Consider the following 18,370-nt stretch of genomic DNA (forward strand, 5'->3'; position numbering starts at 1 on the left):
CAAATCCCCAGGTGATACTGAAGCTGCTGCCCAGGGACCACACTCTGAGAACTGCTAGGATGAGGTTTGTCAAACAAAGACAAAAGATGCTCCACCCCTTTGGGATTGACATGTATATACTGATGTGTATAAAATTGATGACTAATAAGAACCTGCTGTATAAAAAAATTAATTAAATTAAATTAAAAAATTAAAAAAAAAAAGATGCTCCACCCCAACCCCCCAGACATTCCAGGGAGAACAAGTGGATTGCCCAAAAGAGGCGGACTGTTCACATCTGGGAATGACCATGACAGCTCACGTTAGAGCCTGCCAAGGCAAAAATGGCTATAAACCCCAAAGGGCAATATCGTACATTCCTCTGGATTGGCTTTAATCCATCCCATCCAATGTAATCCATCTACATCCCATCCCCATGTAGTTCCATGGGGACTACATGGAATCCTTTGTCTGTAAATGAACTCCTGGAGAAGAATTCAGGTTGACAAATGACCACCCCTACACATCAGCGGGTCAAGTGTTCCAAGACCACATCAGTCAGTGGCAGTGGTCTTGGCCCTACAGCCATCCTCTCCAAGACTGATTTCCTCAGTCCCTCCTTCAGCAAGTAAAAATAGGACCCTGAAAAAGTCTAGAAAAGTCAGATCTCACAGGTGGAGACAGTGAGCTTCTGGAGCTGAGTCTGAGATAAACCCAGGGGCACCGGCAACTCCACTGACATCTGGGAACCAAGGGCTGGTCCGTGCAGGGTGAGTCAGGCAGAGGCTGCCACCGGCCAGGGACAGAGTCGGGGGCAGATGCACAAAGGGGATGACAAACCTCTGCCCTCAAGATGCTCCCAGGCAACAGCTGAGTGAGACGCACAAGCAAGTAAATGGAGGAGAGCATGAGCCCGGGGGGCAGAGATTGATTCAAACCAAAGGGTCCTCTCCTTGGCAGCACCTTCAAGCCACACGGCAGAGCTGGCAGTGCTGTTAAAGCATCACAATGCCAGAGGCCCACCTCAGGTCAACGAAGTCAGAATCTCCAGGAGCTGGGGCCCAGGCAGAGGGATACTGAAGGCCTAGGCCCTTCCAAACCTAAATCTGGCCCCTTAGCCCACAGGCCAAGAGCTGGATCCAGCCCTCGTGGTGACAGGCACAGAACATTGCATCGTGCCTGACCTGCACCAATAAAGAAACATTCCTTCCAGGAACTGCCTGAGCTGTGATGGGAATGGTGGCCCAGGACTGCAGAGACACACGTCCTTCAAGTGTTTTGCCCCTCCAGTTGGCTTGAAGACAGAGGGGGAGAGGAAGACCCCCTCTGTGAGCTGTCAGAGATGCCACTGCCCCAACCACAAGGTCAAGTTAAAGTCCTAAACCACACACTCCAGTAGGTAGGAGCGCTGGCCTGAAGCAGCTCGGTTCCTGACACACACACACATATCCTTTCACCCCGAGCTCTGCCGCAGGCCTGTGAGACTGAGTCATAATCGTCCCCTACCGCTGCCCCAGCTGCCAGAGGAGAAGCTGCAGTCTTATAACCAGAGCCAGCCCCTGTGTGAGCTAGTCTTGAGGAGGAAGTGGGGGAGCCCAGAAGAAGGGGTACCCTACATCCTCACAGATGTCTTGGGGCCACGGGTGCTGCAGGAAAGGGGACCCAAGGAAGCCAGTTATCAATGTGTTTCCCTCTCAGCTCCAGATTCACCCTTCAATACATGATGTGCAATAATGGAAGGACTTCCTTCAAGCATTTCTCCGTTACAGCAGCACAGTGTTAAGCTTTCTCAGCAGAAGGTGCTGGAGGGACGCTGCAGGAGGAAGGAGCTGCAGGGAGAGAGAGTTGATGGTAAGGGGATGAGGACAGCCAGTGAGGCTCTCTGCCCAGCCCCCTAGCCAAAACGTGCTGTCTCCCAGCATCCGCACAGCCCCTGCACAGCCCTCCCAGTACAGACCTCGGGCCCTCCAGGCTTCCTGCCCACACTAGCATCCTCATTCCCTCTGCTCACTCATTGCCTCCCCCCAGTCTCATCTCCTGTGGTCCTCCTGACAATATGGCCTTCCAGACAGACACCTGTACTCCAGCCTCACACCCGCACCAGTACCACAGCAGCTCGCCCACCCTGCCTGAACCCTGGAGGCTTGCTTCCTGTTTGCCCAGTGACTGAAGACCAGTGAAACCAGCGAACTTGTCTGCCATCCAGCATGCTCAACTACACCTTCTCCAACAAGGTGTGAACCCCTTCCCAATCTGCCCTTCCTTGGATGCTCTCCCTCAGCCCTGGGGTACCACAGAGAGTTTTCATTTATCTTATAGTTACTCTTTCATCATAATTTAGTAAATCCTTGTATTCAACTTCCCCTGTTTAAATCACTGTGTGGTTTCTACCTCCTAACTGGATCCAGACCACTACAACAGGAGAACTGTCCCTGACACACACCCCACAGAAGCTACACAGTAATAGAGGGCATCACCCAGGCCAGCAAACCTTGCATCATTCATCTGCTGACATCGGTGCACTCAGAGGGACAAGGGACCCCCTAGAGACAGCCTAACTTCTAGTGTAGTTTGTGACAATCAGTCCTGTTTCTTTGTCAATTGAGTACCTACGGAAGCCAGTAAGAGTGGCTCAGACCCTCTTCTTGAAAATTCTTAAATTATCCACCAATTCAAAAGTTTTTTGTATGCTTACGGACAAAGGGTATTTCGCAGCCTATTTCTATCAAACACCAGCAGGGAAAGTCATTTGTACCTTATTGTTTATAATTTTTTACCCTTTTACAAAAGAAAACAGGAAATAATTGGATATACACCTCTTTGGAGGAAATCAGAAGAAGCAGAGTCTTACAAAGAAATTAGTACTCAAACTTTGTGATCTGGATGTAACAGGTATTAAAAGGGCAGGGAAACAGCTCAGGAGGGAGCAGAGAATATCTCCTCTTGAGGGCAGGGGTAACGTCAGGCCAGCTCCAGAGTCTTCCCAGCAGACAATCATTTTTCAGTGACTAGCCTGCCTCCCCATATGAAGCCAGCTCACACAAGCACTGGAGGCAACAGCCAGCTTTTCACAGGCTGGATCCCTACTGGACAAACTGCCCACCAACATGGTGGACCACAAGCCCCAATCGACCACTGGTCACCACCTTCAGCCTGCCCTCACCAGCAAGGACCTTATCCAACTCAGGCAAAGCCCATCCTCAGAGGTTCTCTTCAAGTTCCAAGAGGAGGAAGTTGATTGTAGGAAGCAAGAGTAATAAGGAAGTCTGTTCTGTAATTGTCAGCATCATGGCTTAGCTGGTTTTCCTCCAGCGATGCATAATAATAAATCCTTCCATTTATAGAGCATTTTACAGCGCTCGAAATACTTTCACGTCATTTCCTTTTGGTGAAGGAAATCTCCTGCTACTTGAGATATTTTTTTTCTCTCAAATGCTTTGTTTTCACCTGGTCAGAAGCTTCTGTGTAACAGACCACAACATTAAGGGTCACCTCCACAGCATGAGGAGAAAACCTATGACTTTTTAAAAGCTAATACATTTGGTTACTTTGCACTTCAGCTGGTTAATTTCAAGCCAGATCTAACTTGGTGGGTGCCCACTAAATGATTCCCCCCCACAGGCAGATGGAGAGCGCCAGCACTCCTGCACTCAGGGCAGCTCTGTCAAGTTCAGAAACACCCTCAGGACCAGAAGCAAAGGCAGCCCCACGAACTCCTGGTAGACATGACTAATCAATCACCACATTCATTGTCCTGAGACCTGAGCTCAAGATTGCACCCCAGGCAGGCATTATCAGTTGACGTCACTTGGCAGAAGCAAGAGAAAGCTATTTGCCCTTCCTCAGCCTCAGGCGGCTGGGGGCAGGCCCAGCAGCGCCCTGGGCTCCCTGTTTAAATTATTCCCTGGGATTCCCTCTCCTATTGGGACGTGGCTCGTGGGTCCCTGCAGGCATCCCAAGACATCTGTAGCCTTCCTGGGAACCTGCTCACCTTTGCACAAGACCACAGTGTCAGCTGGCCTCACCCCTTCTTCAGGCCCATTCCCATCCTTCACAGCTAAAACTCAACTCATCCACTCTCTCTTTCTACGTCTTCCTAATATGGAAACATCTCCAACACCTTCTTCATTATCACGAGGGAATATTTTTTAGAGATGTCAGTCTTCACACACAATGATTTACATCTCTCTAGAATCTTTTTATGTCTTCAGCACAACGGCTATATATTTATGAAATAATGATGGGCGAGGGAGTGTTGTACTTCCTGGTGGGAAGAAACATGGAGACTGAGGACAGCTGAGGACAGCAGCAGACTTCACTTTGCTTTGCCCACAGGCAGACTGTGGGCCAACAGTGTGGGAGGACAGAAGAGAGGCTAGCACCCACACACTCTCTTGCAAGCTGCACACACACACACCAAAGGTTTCAGAGCGGAGGGACATGGCTGGTGTTGAGCTCCAGGAATCCTTGTAGTTCCGTAGATCAGCAGTTCCCCAACCATTTTGGCACCAGGGGCCGGTTTCATGGAAGACAATTTTTCCATGGACCAGGGCGGGCAGAGCGGGGAAGCTGCGGTGGTGGTATCAGGATGATTCAAGCACGCTACATTTATTGTGCACTTTATTTCTATTATTATTACATTGTAATACATAATGAAAGAATTATACAACTCACCATAATGCTGACAGGAGGTGGAGCTCAGGTGGTAATGCGAGCGACGGGGAGCAGCTGTAAATAGAGATGGAGCTTTGCTCACTCATCCACCGCTCACCTCCTGCTGTGCGGCCTGGTTCCTAACAGGCCAGGGACTGGTAGCGGTCTGTGGCCCAAGGGTTGGGGACCCCTGCCGTAGGTAACAGACTAGGAAGGAAGCTATCAAGGTGCTTTTAGGTAAGAGTCTTGAGGTGTGAAATTGGCAAGGGCCAGGGATGGAGCAGGAGGGGGCGATGGCCTCCAGCTTAGCCCACCGTTTCTCTGCACTCACACCCTAGGCAATTCCAGCTCACTCCTGGCTTTGATGACCACCCATCCCTTGCTGACTCCCTTCTGTAGAGCCCCGACTTAAACTCCAAACTTACAAATCCATTGCCTACTTGACATCTGCACTTGGGTATGAACTGACAGCCCCAACTTAACACATCCAAACTGATCTCCTCACCTTCCCCATAAACCTGCTCCCACAGTCCTTCCATCTCAGCAAAGGGCAGCTCTGACTTTCCACCTGCTCTGGCCAAAACCTCAAGTCATCCTCGACCCCTCTGTACCTCCCACATCCTACTCAATCTGCTGGGAAAGCATTAGCTCTGACCTCAGAATATATTTAGAATTATGGGCTTCTCCCACCATCCTCCTCCTAAATGGCTCCCAGCACCCACCTCTTCTCACCCTATAGACTCTCTCCACCCAGCAGTTCCAAGGGATCCTCTGTTCCACGAGCTGCATCATGACACTCTGCTGCTCAAATGCCCCCCTGCAAGGGCCACTCATTATAAAGCCCTGCTGTGACCTACAAGGCCCTACGTGAACTGCCCCTTATCTGTCTGCCTCTCTCCCACCACTCTTTCCCTCATTCACTGCACACCAGCTACTCTGGATTCCTGGTTGTTTCTCAGGCATGCCAAGCGCACTGCTGCTTCAGGGCCTTTGCACTTGCTGTTCTCTCTGTCGGGAACACTCCCCCCAAGACAGCCACGTAGTTTACGCCTCCCTTCCTGTAGGCCTCTGTTCCAGTGTCACCTTTTCAGAGTCCTTCCTTCACAGTTCCATACAAAACAGTAGCCCTGTCACTCTCTAGCCCCTTGCCCTCTTCTTCTACCCTTCACCACCTGACATCTGTCTCCCCACCAGATTGTCAGTTCCATGAGGTCAGGAACTTTGTAGAATGTGGGACTTTGACAACTGAGCAGATAGAGTAGAAGCTTCCAAGAAGACAGACAGAGAAGCTGGAGCACCCAAGGATGTGAGGGTTTGAAGAGAACAGAAGGGAGCATGGAATAAAGCAGGGGTCAGCAAACAACAGCCTGCAGGCCAAACCCAGCCCATCACCTGTGTCCAAAAATAAAGCTTTATCCAAACATAGACATACCCATTTGTTTAAATATTGCCCATGGTGTGAGCTGCAGCAGAAGCATTAAGTAGTTGCAACACAGACTGTATGGCCTCAAAAGCATAAAATACTATCCGGTTCTTTATAGAAAACACTTGTCAACCTCTTGCACAAAGCAGTGGTTTTCAAACTATAAACTCATAGACAACCCTTCTAAGAAAACTTCTACAAACCTTCCAGGAGGCCCAGACCCCAACTGAGAAATAGTTTGAGAGAGACTATGGTGGTGGTGGTGGTGGTGGTGGTGGCGGTGGTGGTGAAGGAAGAAGACAGACTTGGATTCAGTCCCCAGCACTGCCACTCAGCAGCTGTGTGAGCTTACATAAATCACTTAACTTCTCTGAAGCTCTTCTTTCTTATCAATAAAATAAGAACTACTACCAACCACCTTGCAGAACTATTGTGAGGAGTGGAGATTCTGAAGATAAAGCATCTAGCCGTGGCTAGCACACGGTACACGACTAATCATTTTTTGAGAATTTACCATATTCCAAGCACAGTCTAGATGCTACACATGTACCAACATCTAATCCTCACAAAACTCTAACTGGGCTGTGCCAACACCCAGCGGATTTTACTTATCTTTCACAAATACAATTTTTAAAAAACTTTTTGTAAATAAAGGTGATGAAGTCCATGGTTTCAGCATTGTTGTGGGAAAAGTCTGACTGGGGAACCAGGGAAAGACCTGAGCTGCCCTGGGGAGCAGTGTGGATCCCAGGGACACTCGGAACCTCTGTCCATCTCCTCAGCTGCTTCCCAAATTAGCAGGAAAATCTCCCAATTCAAAGAAACCTCGTGACACACTTTGCAGAGATACCACACAAAGCAACAGTTTTTGTGCCTATTTTTGGCTGGTCCAGATAACGGGTCGTTGCAGACTCTTGAATCACTGGATTAAAATGCCAGACTCAGCACAGAGAAACGGTGGGGTGTGGTGAAGGCAACTCCGCTAGGCACCTGCTCCTGCTAAGTCTGTGTCCTAAACCACTGACGTTCTTTTGACTTTTTTACAAACCAAATAAGCTCAGTATTATTTTCTCAAGAAGCAGAGCAATTTAAACTACAATTATTAGTGTGAAATCTGTGGAGAAAATTCTACACCATTGAAACACACTGTCTGTTAAATCAGAGAAAAGAAGTTTCAACTCCCACTTGATATATGAGAAGCAGCACTAATTAAGACTGAGAGCAAATTCTTTTATGATCACTTTTTTTAGGAGTAAATAAGACGTTTTAATTTATTTGGTTAGACTGAAAACAAGCAAAATTTAAAGGGAAACCCTGATTTGGAGGTCAACCTAATTATGGTACTGGCATGCATATTTGAATCTTTCTGTTCCCAGAAACTCAAGTGTTTCTCATTTCTTTCCCTGACTTTTCTCGATACCAAGATAGGAACAGGCTGGAAACCTTAGTGCTTACAAAAGGCATTTTTTTATTTTTTTATTTTTTTTTTGCAGTACGCGGGCCTCTCACTGCTGTGGCCTCTCCTGTTGAGGAGCACAGGCTCCGGACACACAGGCTCAGCGGCCATGGCTCACGGGCCCAGCCGCTCCGCGGCATGTGGTATCTTCCCAGACCGGGGCACGAACCCGTGTCCCCTGCATCGGCAGGTGGACTCTCAACCACTGCGCCACCAGGGAAGCCCCAAAAGGCATTTTTTTATTTCAACGTGACCACCATGCTCACAAAAGATGGACATGGCTGGGCTGCCACATGGTCCCAGCCAACACTACTCCGCAGATATATATCCACAGGGAAGAGGCAACTGCCCCAGCTTGCAGGAATCAGAGCCGATAAACCAAATTAAGTTTTATTTCCCTGTCTTAGTCAACTCGGGCTGCTATAACAAAACACTGTAGACTACATGACTTTAACAACAGAAATTCACTTCTCACAGAGGCTAGGAAGTCCAAGGTTAATGATCTAGGAGATTCAGTTCTTGGTGAGGATCCTCGTCCTGAATTGGGGGAGGGGGACAAAAACATTCAGCCCATAACATTCCCTGAATAAAATGTTTAACATCTTTTCATTCAGCTTCTGAAAATGGAATTCTTGCCTTCTCAAAGCGGTCCTCTCTACTGCCCACTGGGTCGAAGTTCCACGACATTCTGAAGTCTTAGCATTTGTGTCTCATCTACAAAATACTAATTTACATCTGTCCTTTTTCAAAATAAATGTCCTTCTGTCTTTTTCATCTGTGGGTGTGGGCTCCCTAGCAAGAATCCTGACTCTCTGCAGCAGAGTAAGAGAAGAGGAGGGGGCGGGAGTGGGGAGAGAGGAGGAGAAGGAGAGAGGAACCAGCATCTCTGGTTTCCTGCCTCCTGCACACTGCACTCCACACACTGTCAGCATCATCTATTATGGATAAAGCGGAGACGATGGAGCCCTAGTGTCTCCAAGGAAGACAAAGGGCCACAGAAATGGATACTTCACTACTTCCTGGTCCTCGGGCTCCACAGGGACCACAATGCTGAAGCACTCACTATGCTCAGGAATGAGCATAAGTCTGGAACTTTATCATCACCTCCCTCTTTTCCAGATAGCCAGTCCTCAAATGGCAAAAGCCAAGAGATTCTATACCAGCCTCTTCCATCGTCTGTGTCTTTTTAAGCAAGTTTTTTAAAATTATTATTTAAGTTTCACATTTAGAAAAGGATACAAATCAATGAATTTTCACAGTGAACACACCCATGTAACCAACACTCGGATAAAAAAAATAGAACATTACTGGTACCCCAGGAGCCCAACCAGCCACTGAAACCTCCTTATCATCAAAGGTAACTGCTTTCTTAACTTATAAAATCATGAACTAGTTTCCCTGTACTTGAACTGGATATAAATTACAGTAGGTAATCTCCTGTGTCTTCTTTTACTTCTCTCACTCAACGATATATCTGTGAGATTCAACCATGTTGTTACATGGATATAACAGTACATCTTCTGTGCTGTTTAGTATTCTATTGCAGGAGTATAATTATCCATTCCACTGTTGATAAACTTTGCATTATTTCAGTTCTGTTTTGCTACCACAGAGATTGCTACTGTGGACATTCAGATATATAGATAGCTAGCTAGATAGATAGATATAGATAGATACACACATACATATATATACATATGCATGTGTATATATCTGTATATCTTTGGGGACATGTATGTATACGTATCTGTTGGGCCTCTATTTAGGAGTGAAATTGCTGGGTCCTGGAGCATGCAGATATTTGGCTTTGTAACTATAAAAGAGTACTGAAGAGTGAGTATGTGAGTGTTCCTTTGATTCCACATCTTTGCCAACTATTAGTATTATCATGCTTTTAAAGTTTAACCATTTTGGTAGGTGTGCAGTAGCAACTCGGTTTTAATTTGCATTTCGCTGATGAACAAAGTCTATGGGCCATTTGGATATCACCTTGAGGTGCCTGTTTAAGACTTCTGCCCATTCTTCTGTTAGATTGTGTCTGTTCTTATTTATTTAGTGGAAGTAGAAGCTCTTTATAAATTTTGAATGTGAGTCCTTTGTTGAATACATACATATACACAGATAGAGAGCACAAAATTATCTCCTCCCATTTTGTGACTTTCCCTTTCATGTGTATTGATGTCTTTTAATGAACAAGATCTTAACTTTAATGTACTCCAAATTATCACATTTATTCCTTTATGGCTGGTGCCTTTTTATCTTGTCTAAAAATCTTTGCCTACCCAAAGCTGTGAATATATTTTTCTTTGTTATTTTCTAAGGACTTTACTGTTATACCTTTCACCATTAGATCTGTGATCCAACTGGAATTGAATTTTGAAAACAGTGCAAGGTAAGGGTCAACATTCATTTGCTTCCATGTGGATATCCAACTGACCTAGCACTGTTTACTCAAAGAACAAACTCTTCCCACTACACTGCAGCATTATCTCTGTCATCACCAATGAGTGTGTGGCTATGTTTGTGGACTCTATGCTGTTCCAACACTCTAGTTATCTATCCCTGAACCAATACCACAATGTTTTACTTACTGTAACTTTAAAAGAAGTCTTGATCTCTGGTAGTGTAATTGCTCCAACTTGGCTCTTTTCAAGACTATCTTGGCCATTTGGGGCCTTTTGCATTTCCATACACATTTTAGAACACATTGGTCAATTTCTACCAAAAGAAATCTCCTGGGATTTTTACCTGGGATTATATACATCAACTTGGGACAAATGACATCTTTACAATATTGAAGGTTCCAATTTATGAACATTTTATCTCTCTCCACTTAATTCAGTTTTTTTAAATATCCACCATATCTAAGTAGAGGTCTTGAATATCTTTGGTCAAATGTATTCCTAGATACCTGATGATTTGACTCCTGTCATTTTTATTTTCTAACTTTTGTCACTGGGATACAGAATAAAGTTTGATTCTTGCATACTGACTTTGTATCCAGTGACTTTGCTAAATTCATTTGTTAATTCTAATTGTTTAACTATAGATCATTTTGAATAATCTCTGTATTTAATCATGATGCCTACAAATGACAATTTCATTTTCTTTCAAATCCTTAGACTTTTTATTTCTTTTCCTTGCCTTGTTGTACCTGTAAGGACTTCCTGCGACATGTAGAAAAGAAGTGATTATAGCTGACCTCCTTGTCTCAATTTCAGGACTTTCAAAATTTTACAATGAAATATGATATTTGCTCTATTTTTTAAAAGAATATCTGCAGTTCACTGAGATCCAAGTTTTCTAAGATTGTTTTTTTATCACAAATGGGTACACACTTTAGCAAATGCTTTTTCTGTATTGTGAACATACGATTTTTCTCTTTCAGCCTGTTAGTATATTGGATAACACTGAATTTTGAATATTAAACCAAATTTTCATTCCTGGAATGAATCCAACTTGGTGCTCTGTCCTATCCTTTGAATAAATTGTTGAACTTATTTTGCCAATATTTTGTTTAGATTTATATCTTCACTTATGAAAGAGATTGACCTAGGCAGTTTTCCTTTCTTGTAATGTCCTTGTCAGGTTTGGGGTTCAAGGTTATGCTAGGCTCATAAAATGAGCTGCAGAATGTTCAACTCTTCTTCCATTCTCTAGAGGACTTGGTATAAGATTGGTGCTATTTCTTCCCTAAATATTTGGCAAATTCACTAGTAAAGACATGTGAGCCTGAGATTTCTTTATAGGAAGGGTTTTATTTACGAATTCAATTTCTTTAAGACCCAAATATGCTAAATTTTGGTAAATGTGCCATGTGAACTTGTAAAGAATGTGTATTCCACAACTGTTGGGTGTAGTGGTCTGTATATGTCAGTTAGGATATGGTTATTAGTATTCAAATCTTCTGTAGCCGTACAGACTTTCTGTCCACTTCTGCTATTAGTTACTAAAAAAGTATGCTAAAAACCCACTTTCATTATAAATTTATCTCTCCTTACAATTGTCAAAATTTGTTTTATATATTCTGTTAGATGCAAACAAATTTAGGGTTTCTGGTGTCTCCCTGACGAATTGTCCCTCTTTGTATCTAGCAGTGTTTTCTGTCTTAAGGTCTACTTTGTCTCATTTGCAATATCACCTTATTTTCTTGGTATATCTTTTTTTTTTAAGTTATTATTTATTTATTTTTGGCTGCGTTGGGTCTTTGTCGCTGTGCACAGGCTTTCTCTAGTTGCGGTGAGCGAGGGCTACTCTTCATTGTGGTGCACGGGCTTCTCATTGCGGTGGCTTCTCTTGTTGCAGAGTACAGGCTCTAGGGCACGGGCTCAGTAGTTGTGACTCACGGGCTCTACAGCACAGGCTCAGCAGTTGTGGTGCATGGACTCAGTAGCTCTGTGACATTTGGGATCTTCCCAGACCAGGGCTCGAACCCATGTCCCCTACCTTGGCAGGCAGATTCTTAACCACTGTGTCACCAGGGAAGTCCTTGGTATATCTTTTTTTGCATTCATTTACTATCAGTCTTCCTGTGTTCCTATATTTAGGAAATATTTGTAAGCAGCATTTAATTGGATTTTGCAGGGGTTTTTTAAATTAAATTTCACAGTTTCAGAGTTTTAATTGGAATATTTAGCCCATTTTCATTTAATGTAGTTACTGATAGATTTGGATTTAAATCTATATTCTATTTGTTTTCTATTTGTCCTACATGTTCAATGTTCCTTTTTCTCTCAATTACCTCAATTTTCACCTTCTTCTGGATTAATCCTGTATTTTAAAATATTCCCTTCTCTATTAGGTTGTTAATTATATATTCTTTTACTACTATTTTAAGGGTTATCACGTAAACAACATCCTTGACTTACAATTGACTAGCACTTTTCTATTCTCCAGAAAATAAAAGGGCTTCAATCCTATTTACCTCTCTTATTCTTTTGTACTGTTCCTTGTTGTATATTTCAATCTTACATGTACTTTAATCCCATGAGACATTTGTAGAATCAGTAGTTCATTTAGATTTACTCATATATTTACCTTATCCATTGATCTTCATTCTCTTCTACGTTTCCATGCTTCTATCTGTGAGCTTATGCCTCTTTCTGAGGAACTCCTGTTAGTATTTTTGGGGTGTGTCTGCTGACAATAAATTCAGTCTTTACTTGTCTGGAAATGATTTTATTTCATCTTTACCTCTGAGGAAAATCTAGATATAAAATTCTACTTTGGCATTATTTTTCTTCAACAGTTTAAAGATATATTTCATTGTCTTCTGGATTTCATCATTTCAGTTGAGGAGTCAGTCGTTAGTCCTGTTCTTTCCTTGAAGGTAATATGTCTTTTTTCTCAGGCTGCTTTTAAATTTCCTTTTTGTCTTTGGTTTTCAGAAGTATTACTGACACATCTCTGTTTTTCTTTATCCTGCTTGGTGTTTATAGTACTTCTTTAGTCTATGGCTTGGTGTATTTCAGTGGTTTTGGAAAATTCTCTGAATCTCTTGGAATATTGCTTCTTCCATTATTTTTCTGGGATTCCAATGGCAGGTGTATTAGACCTTTCCATTATGTATCGTATATCTTTGGTGACTATTTCCTTTAGTTTTCATCTTTTTTTCTCTCCCTGTTTTAGGCAGGATATTTCTACTCACCTATCTTCTAGATCACTAAATCTCTCTTCAGCTCTATCTAAGTCACTGTTAAATCCACCTACTTACACTTAATATCACTGATTCTATTTCAGTTCTAGAATTTCTATTTGATTTTTTATATATATAAATAGAGTCCAGTTCTCTTAAAACTCTCCATCTTGTCATTTCCGTTCTTGAACCTATTAATCACTGATATTAAAGTCTATCAGATAATTACAGTATCTGTATCACCTGTGGGCCTGTTCTGAGTGTCTTTTTCATCTCTTGATCCTGCCACTTCATATGCCTGGCATTTCTTTAACTGAATGATGGATGTTTTATATATATATTTAAAACTATAAAGGATCTAGATGTTGTTACATGATTTTCTGATTTTCTTTAGTTTGTGGCAGGCAACTAGATCAGGAAGAGATTATCTTAATCCAGTCAGGGGTTGAGCTGATTCAAGGCTTCGTCTCATTCTTTATAAACTTGGTCTATTCTGGTCAGCTAATTTGAGATTGGGTTTCAGTCTTTATAAAGTTGACCTGTTTTTAGTAAGCCAGTTCTTCTAGAATACAGTCTTTCAGGGCTCTTAAATGAAGTAAGAGGGTATTTATAAGCATGAGGTATTTCCAGGATCTCTCCATCTTTGTAAGCCCTTACCTGTCATTTTTATCTCCTCAGCATCATAAGACTATTTGTAGTTCTACTCAGCCTTTCAACTTCTCAGCCTGTGCTGCTTAAGAATCAACTTTTTTTTTTTTTTTTTTGGATAGGGGACCTTAGAGACCAGCCAGTAACATATGAGGAATTAAATTTGAAATGGAACTGATCTTTACAGATTTCATCTTCAGTCACTTTCTAAAATACACACCAGAAGCCTAGAACCAGGATGGAAAGATCATCCAAAAAAATTAAAAAATTAATACTATAAATCTGAAGGAAAGAAAATAAATGGCTGAGAAAGTGTTGGAGGAGGCAGTGGCAATCACTTTGGGGGATTCAAAGATGATTGAGAGCAGGATTCTATCCAATGAGCATCCCTCCTCTCCCGAGGCAGAAGAAATTCAAAAACATTATCATAATCTAAAGGGTAAGGAAAACCTGAAAAAGTGGAGACTGGGAAGGCAAGCAGGAGGATGGTTACTTCTGGCCAGACTCAGCAGAGCAGACTCCATGGAGGCCACAGCATCTGTTAGAGCCAGACCCTGAAAGATAGGAAGGTTGTGGGGTAGCTGATCACTGGTATGGGGGGTAGAGTGTGGCTCAGTCAGAGAACAACTCAGGAGGGAGGTGCAGATGCCTGAAACCAAGTTATTTCCTGCATCCCCAAACCTACCTTCACTAATGTATACAGTTTGGAAAATACACTAGGACACAAAGTCCCAAAATGATCTTCCCTCTATTTACTGCCAGGGACCTCTGCTTATGGAGTAATATAGTTATTGAAAGAGGCAGCCTGCATAGAGGCAAGAAACAGCTTGTGATCCGTGTGTCAGGGAATAGTAGGACAAAGACAGGCTGAATTCAGGTTGTGGTGAGCCATGAATATCAAATTAAGAACATCAAATTACTTTGGCTTTCGGCCACAGGATCCAAAGCAAAACTGTTCTAACCAAACCATCTTTCTTCTCTCAACTCAGCTCAACACAGTTCTCTCTGGGCACCATTCACCCAGGCCACAAAAGATGGGGAGTTGGCAGGAGCAGGCAAAGCAGATGGTAAGGAAAATTTAGAACACAAAGTCCTGCAATGGGGTGCACCAGCAAATTCTTCCACATAACACTATGGTAAAGAAGACACTTTAAAAAAACTGCACTGGATGGGATTGTCTGTGAGGCAAGATTGCAGATAATGAGAGACATCAACTAGCATGTTTTATTACTCATAAAATGCAGCCCTTGCTGGCTTGGGGGTCACAGCCCAGGCATATCAGAATGCCTCTACCCACCCCTTCTAGCACCCCCAGAGTTTCACTGTGACCAGGCAAAGTGAAACTTTTGATCCCCGTAACAGAGGACCTGCATCCAGGTTCCCAGCACTGAGGCACCTGGATGGTCCCCTTCTGCCCTCCACCCCAGCCCCAGGTCCTCTCGGTGGAGTATTCTGAGGGTGCTAAAACTACTTCTCCCCAAATACGTTCACCCCTCAATCATCACAATAGCACACAAGATCCTAATTGCCAGTTTAACTGTTTTTCTAGATTATAAGTAATTGGCAGATATGAACTATCTAATACCTCCCTGGATATTTAGTCCATACCTGACACTCACAATACATTGGCTTCATTTTTCAATTTGCTTGAAAGCCTTGGAACTTGACCCCAGATCTGCTGATCATGAGGACTCACTATGGATGGACCAAATCCTGGTTACAAAGGCCAAAACTTGGGCCCGGCATCCCAGGCCCTTCATAAACTGGCCTCTACTCATCTCACACTCCCCGCTCTGCAAGCCTCTAACCCACTCTCCCCTTCCCCATGCACCTAAAGCCACCTCTGCTCTCCAGACTTGGCTAAATCCTACCTCCTTCTTGAGGTCACCCCGGACGACATCAGTCTGACTCCCACAGGGGAAGGGACCCAGTCAGGGAATCCCAACCCTGTGATGATACAAGAAAGACAAGCAGCCCAGAACACCTCCCTTTCCCTGAGTGGGCCAAGTGCTGTGCTAAATGCTTTCCAGGTGCAATTCCATTTAAGGCTTGCAACCATCCTCTAAGGAAGGTATTATTGTTCCCATTTTGTAGATGCACAAATTGAAGCTCAGAGAGATGGGAAGCATGTCTGTGGGATACAAGGCCTGTGCTTTAAACCATTATGCTGGACTAAACAGAAGGCCAAAGGCGCACTCACAAGGGGCACCTACATGGCCTCGAGGGCAGTGGGGGGGGGGGGGCGGTGGCAGGTGGCAGCACCCAGCAGCCACATCTGACACTTAACAGGCAGCAATAAGTGTTCGTGGAATGAATGAGGGAGTTTGTGCCAGAGCCGTCTGTTTAAGAAGATGAGGATGACCCAGCCAGGAGAAGGGGAAGGGGGCGGGATACCGAGGGAACCCAAAGCAAGGGCAGGCAAGCAGGAAGCAGCGAGGAAGGTGAGGAACTAAGGCAGTCGGGCTACCGAAGCATAAAACATGAGATGGAAAAGGGAAAGGGACAAGACTGGACAGAGGGGACCCTGCCAGGTCACTGGAGGCAGCACCCAGGCCTCCAGGTGTTGGTGATGAGCCGTAACAAAAGGGGGTGGCCGGCTGGACCCCGCAGTTCCAACTCTACGTGCCCAACACCAAACCTCCCAACTGCCTCGTGAAACTTGCCCTTCCTTTCAGCTCCGCAGGCTCCAGGGCCGCCCCAGCTTCCTCTGGTGCCTCTGCTCCCGTCTTGCCCCTGCATCCATCCCCCACCCAGCTGCAAGGGGGCCAACCTGGGGTTCAGCAGTGAAGAAAACAGACACAGTATCTGCCCTCCTGGAGATTCCCCAAGGATGTCCCCCTTCCCGTCACCCTCTCAAGAGGAAGCAGTGTGTCCCCTTGACCATTCTCCTGGCCCAGTACACCCTGGGACTGTACTGGAAGGTGGGCAGTTTCCGGTCACCCGCTGCTCTTTCACTTTCAAGGGTGGAGCCACCCAGCTCCACCATCCCTTTTCATACCTGACCTCGAGGCCCTGGCACCCTCCGCCCCAATTTCTGCCACCCTCTTGGAAGGCCCTGCCCCTCCCCCCGACCTCAACAGCCTAGCACCCGGTTCCTCAGCAAGAAAGAAGTGGAGGAGACACACACATACTGGGTCCTGGTTACCAACCACACAAACTCACTCACTTCCTGGGCTCCCAGCTGTCCCCCAAAGAGGTGCTGGCTACTCCCCACCTTCTCACTCCTTGCGCCTGGCCCAGGGACTGACCGTAACTGTTTGATTTAAACTGAGGGGAAAGCAATGGTTCTATATACTCCAGAAGTGCAATACTTATTGATGAAGATCAGCAGTAGTTCCATTCCCAGAAAGCCCTGAGCCAGGAGAGAAAAGACAAATGACTTCAGCCTCATCATCCAGCAGCTGTGGAGGCTGAGCTGAGAAGACCTGGTCCCTCCGTCCTCTCGGGCCTCGCCAGCCACCCCACACACCCCCAGGGAGGGGAGCGCCCATTCCTGTTCACCTGAAAGCCTTCCCACAGTCCACACGTGGGAGCACCGGGCTCAGCGAAACCCACAGTAGCAGGGGTGGGTTCTAGCCTCATCCTGCAGAGATGACGGAGTCTCACCACTGCCCGCTGGACACCTGGAGAGCCACACACCCAGTGTCACCAAAAGGAACAATGACACTTGCTGGAAACGCTTCTGTGTTTTTAGGAAGAATACCTGTGGGTGAGAGAGCCTGCAGGATCTCCCTGCGAAGCGATGCCGGAAACACGTAAGGAAACCTAGAGAAGAGCTGGCAGGGAGGAACGCTGGGGTGAGGCCCACGTTTCTTATTTTACAGACCTGCACCGATCACCTTCTAACACCTGGTTAACTTGCTATTTTGCTTTTTTTATTATCTCTCCCTGCATCTCTCCCACTAGGATAGAAACTCCAAGAAGATTAGGATTCATGCCTGTCTTGTCCACTGTTGTTTCTCCAGTGTTTAAAACGGAGCCTGGCACATTTTTTGTTCAAGAAAAATGTGGTGACTGAAGGGATACATGAGTAACAATGGTGATGACCGGGGTTCACGAGCACTGTGCTGTGAGGACATCACGAGGCTCCTCAACACGCCGCCAGTTAGCATCGATCCCAGAAGGAGAAGCAGTAGCCTCGCCTAAAACCGTGCGTGAAGCCCACGCCCTAAAAAGGCTGGTGCTGCAGCAGGCGGGGTGCAGGCGGGCAGTGCAGTTTGCCGTCGGGGTTCAGCCCTCAATCCACTGATTGGAAAGTGATTGGAAATTATTAAAACACTAATGACACCTAAGGCCCTTCCATCAACAATGACTGATCCACGTGACCCAAATACACTGTGGAATATGCACAGACAGCTCCATAAGGTCAAAGAGCGGAGCCTCTCCTGCATCAGACGGATTTTTAGCCCCAGTGACCCTGGCAGTAGAATTAGAGCAATCCCATTGTTGCCCGAGAACAACTTAAATGCGGCAGAGCCCAACCTTCTCCTACCCGCTCGAGAAGACAGAAGCAGAGCAGGGTCCGGGTGTGCGGTGGGCAAAACCTCTCCTCGACCCTCACCGATTCCCCCTGCTT

General features: G+C 45.2%; 1 protein-coding gene across 1 annotated transcript in view; it reads right to left on the bottom strand.

Moving 5' to 3' along the window:
* FHOD3 (formin homology 2 domain containing 3) overlaps window positions 1-18,370 on the bottom strand; it is a 505,940-nt gene that overhangs the window by 451,260 nt on the left and 36,310 nt on the right. The gene's annotated exons all lie outside the window — the stretch shown is intronic.

The sequence above is a fragment of the Orcinus orca genome, chromosome 15, assembly GCF_937001465.1.
Source record: "Orcinus orca chromosome 15, mOrcOrc1.1, whole genome shotgun sequence".
NCBI classification, from domain to species: Eukaryota; Metazoa; Chordata; class Mammalia; order Artiodactyla; family Delphinidae; genus Orcinus; species Orcinus orca.